This window comes from Pangasianodon hypophthalmus, chromosome 9, assembly GCF_027358585.1.
Source record: "Pangasianodon hypophthalmus isolate fPanHyp1 chromosome 9, fPanHyp1.pri, whole genome shotgun sequence".
Classification (NCBI taxonomy): Eukaryota; Metazoa; Chordata; class Actinopteri; order Siluriformes; family Pangasiidae; genus Pangasianodon; species Pangasianodon hypophthalmus.
Genome location: NC_069718.1, coordinates 1,235,948 through 1,240,504, shown reverse-complemented (window position 1 = coordinate 1,240,504; position 4,557 = coordinate 1,235,948). Strand labels below are relative to the sequence as shown.

The 4,557-nt window shown below is 41.3% G+C and overlaps 1 long non-coding RNA gene across 1 annotated transcript; it reads left to right on the top strand.

Moving 5' to 3' along the window:
* Window positions 1-612: 612 nt before the first annotated feature.
* Window positions 613-2,547, top strand: LOC128318858 (uncharacterized). Its single transcript, XR_008302296.1, has 2 exons — window positions 613-1,159; window positions 2,072-2,547. It is a non-coding gene; the product is annotated as an uncharacterized LOC128318858 (long non-coding RNA).
* The last annotated feature ends 2,010 nt before the right edge of the window (window positions 2,548-4,557 follow it).

Here is a 4,557-nt window from a genome sequence, read left to right as displayed (position 1 = left end):
ACATTTGATTGTTTTATTTTAATGAAATTTTAGGGTGAGGTGGATGTGCTTTTCAACATGTTATGGGCTGAAATTCCAGATGTGAGGTGAAATAAACATGTGATATCATGTGAATAGTATATGATAAATACAACATAATCTGATCATTTATATCTGGATTTCTGTTCATGTCTTTTATTTATAATGAATACTCCGTGTGTGTGTGTGGTTGTATGTGTGTGAAGAGTAGTGTCTGTGTGTGTGTTTGTGTGTGAGTGTGTGTGTTCTCCTCCACAGTGTGTGTCATTGTGCTGTATCACATCATCCCCCACAGCACTTGCAGTAGGTCCCAGCTGCAGCAGTCACACTCACCCAGGTTTTTGTACGACGCTCTAACACTGTGTGAACACGGGGCTACTACTGATCTCATTGTAACTCTGACAGTAATAATCTCCAGCATCTTCAGGCTGGACTCCACTGATGGTCAGAGTGAAATCAGATCCAGATCCACTGCCACTGAAACGAGCTGGAATACCTGATTCTCTACTGCTAGCATCGCTGATCAGGAGTTTAGGAGCTTCTCCAGCTTTCTGCTGATACCAGGAGAAATAATAGGTACTACCAATAGAGTAAACAGCAGGACTGGTTTTACAGCTGATGGTGAGTGTGTCTCCTGGAGAAACAGATTTCACTGCAGGACTCTGAGTCACAGTCACCTGACCTCTGGATCCTGAAAAAAATAAGAAGAATAAATCCGTTCCCTACATTAATAATGATGTTGAGTTTGAAGTTCATCTAGTCGGCCTACTTCACATGGATTTGTCAGCTGAACAGTAGAAGATAAAACATTGTGTTACCTCGAGCGCAGAGGGCCAGTGTGCAGATGAAGACGCTGATCAAACTCATGGTTGCTGTGGGTGAAGTCGCTGAGCAGCAGCTCTCAGTCATGAAGTGTTAAAGTCACAGGGCTATAAACACTCGCAGAGCGCTGAAGCATGAGCTGCTAATGCAAAGTGGAACCTCTCTCTATGGAAATGTGTGTGTGTGTGTGTGCGTGTGTGTGTGTGTGTGTGTGTGTGTGTGTGTGGTCACTGTGGTGTAACAGAGGTTTTTGTACGACGGCTTCATTAGAATGTATCACTGTGGTGGACTTTCGGTGGAGGAACCAAACTCATCATCAGTAAGTCTCTCTTCTTTATTTAAAATTCTATAAATTAATGAATTTGTTTTCATTATTAATTTGATTATTGAATAAACTTTAGACAAACTGAAATTTAATCATTTCTAATGTTTTTGTATGAAGTGTAGTATGTAAAAAAAATTCAGTATCTTAAATATAACAATATATTTAATTGTTTTTTTGGTTGTTTGTTCAATTTAATGATTATATTCCATTGTTAAAAGTGAAAGAATAAATCCAGATGTTTGTGCTGTTTAAAGTCACCTTGAGTTCAGTGTCTAGTGATTCATTTTCATTGAGTATCAACACTAGAATAAAGCTGATCAAAGTTCTCGTCGCTCCACGATGTAAAGAGTAACTAGTAAATGTTCTCCTGCTGCTGGAACACATTTGTGCTGCTGCAGAGTTTCCAGTTTTGTCTCTATTGGAGTTCAGAGCATTTACAGAATACACTCACTGAGTGTTTCAGTGTTGGAATACAGTGTGACTATTGGATGCAGTTACTGAATAGAACTGGGTGAACACTAAATCAGAAAGAAGATGGATTATGGTGTGGAGTTAAAGCTGATGGCTTCCACATGTTCTCTTTGTTAGTTAGTGGACTTTAAACCAAATGGACTGATGTTTCTCCACTGAAACTGCTCCGGACTTGAAGCCCTCCATGTGTCTCTGTTCATTTAGAGTTAGGAACTGTTTTTATGTCTATGTGTAGAGTTTAGAGATGCTGCTGAAGGTCATAGAAGTTTCCAGATGTTTCTACTGAACTGCAGTAATGTGAGAACAGTGTGGATCACTGCACTGATTACTGAACACACATTAATGTTTCCAGTCTGGACCCTTAATAAGCAGTAATGAGTAAATGTTGTGTAAGCGTGTGTAAATGTGTGTTTATTGTGTGTTTGTGGTCTCCAGCCGGTCCCACGGTGAAGCCCTCCGTGTCTCTGCTCCCTCCCTCCTCTCTGCAGCTGTCTGAGGGATCGGCCTCGCTGCTCTGCCTGCTGTCTGCCTACTCTCCACAGGGGGCGCTGGTGAGCTGGACAGTGGACGGCTCCCAGGTGAAGGACGGGGTTCTGACCAGCGCAGAAGAACAGAAGAAGGACGGTTACACACGCAGCAGCACCCTGACCCTCAGCAAAGCGCTCTGGGAAAAGGGGGAGGAGTTTGTCTGTACGGTCTCCCATGCCGGCGTCAATCATCCGGTCACGTTCAGAAAGAGCCAGTGTGAAGCCTAACAGCTCCAAGATACAATTTAACACTGAGCTGCTTACACATCCATCTACAATAGAGTTTCAGTTCTACACAATGCTGACATTTCTGTCTTTACTCTCTTCACTGTCCTGTTGCTCTTCCTGTAGTTTTGCTCTGCTGAAATAAAGCTTCATTTTGGACATTGTGTGTTCTTTTATTAGAGTTAATAGTCATTATCAGTGTGATGAGAGAGTGTGTTTAGCTGTAGATTCAGTGCTGTGTGTTGTGCTTCAGTGAGTTTGGCTGAAGGAAGTTGAACATCTGGTGAAAGTGCTGCTCTATTCTGGGAGAAAGAGGATCACTCAGCCGTCTTCATGTAAATCTCTCTTCCTCTACACTGCTCTCTGTTTTACTGGTTAAAACTGACTCTGTGTGTTTAGCTGGGTGTGGAGCACAAAGCTGGTTTCATGTCTTTCTTTAGTGCAGGATTTCTGGTTGAGCTAACTGACAGTGCACACTTATTTTACATTAATAGTGTGGAAGAGTCGTGATCTCCTTCATCCATTTCTATCTCTTGAACTGGACACTGAATTTAAAAGGCAAATGAACTTCTGACATTTGCTGCTCAGAATAATTCTTTTTTGAGTCCCATTTACATTAAATGTAGCATTTAGGAGCAATTTAGTCAAGCATAATGGATAAATATTGGGTTCATCAGATCCAGATATAAATTGGATTAAATTATATTAAACTGTTTATACTTATTTGTCATTTCTCATGTACGTTCACATTCACATTGATTGTAAACATTGTAAAGACAAAGCATTAATTGTTGGGGACTTTTTATATTCATTCTGAAAACCCAGAAGACCCTCTGAGAACAGCGGTTATGTCCATTCTAGATTCAGTAAGGGTTAAACAGAACGTAATAGGACCCACTCATTATGGTAGTCACACACTTGATCTAACACTAATATTCAGATTAAATCTAGAAAATATAATCACATTCCCACAGTCTGAAGTTATCTCAGATCATTATCTCATCTCATTTAAAATGTATCGTTGTCATAATATATGCACTTTGCCATGCTACCGCGTCAAACGTACATTCACATCAGCTACTGCACATAGTTTTATCAATAATCTCCCAGAGTTATCAACTATGATCGGATCAATTTCTCACCCAACAGAACTTGATCAGGCAACTGAATGCTTAGAGTAAACGTTCCACTACACGCTAGATAATGTAACTCCACTTAAAAGAAAAATAAATAGAGAGTAAAAACTAGCACCCTGGTATAACGGTCACACACGCACCTTAAAACAGCTCACTTGAATATTAGAATGTAGATGGCTTCAAACTAAATTGGTAGTATTTCAAACAGAATGGAAGGAGAGCCTCCTGAGCTATAGAAAATCTCTTAGTGCTGCTAGATTAATGTACTTCTCCACCCTAATATTAATGTGAGGACATGTGTGTTCCCACCAGGACTTACTTAACATTTAACAACGACAAACCTTGGTTCAGTGCAAAACTCAAACAGCTTCTCCAGGCCAAAGAGGACACCTACAGAAGTGGGGACAAAGCTTTGTACAAACAGGCCAAATACACACTAAATAGGGAGATGAGAGTGGTAAAGCAAAACTACTCTGAAAAACTGGAAAAACAGCTTTCAAGTAATGACTCTACATCAGTGTGGAAAGGTCTGAAAGCCATCACCAGCTACAAGACCCCATACTCCAGCACTGAGGCCAATCAACAACTGGCTGAAGACCTGAACGAGTTCTACTGTAGGTTTGAAAAACCTGGTCTGACACCCCACACCCGCTCTGACCGTCTCACAACACAGCCATCAACACCATCCCTGTCGCTCCCCCCTACTGTTTCTCAGCCTGTACTTAAGATCTGTGAAGATGATGTACGCAAAGTCTTCAGAAAACAGAAGATAAGGAAAGCCAAAGGCCCAGACGGTGTCTCTCCAGCCTGCATCAAAGCCTGTGCTGTCCAGCTTTCATCCATCTTCACATTGATCTTCAACTGATCACTGGAGCTGTGTGAAGTCCCCTCCTGCTTCAAACGCTCCACCATCATCCCTGCACCTAAGAAACCAAAAATCACAGGACTAAATGACTACAGACCTGTTGCTTTAACGACTGTGGTCATGAAGTCATTTGAGAGGCTGGTGTTGGCCTACTTGATGGACATTACT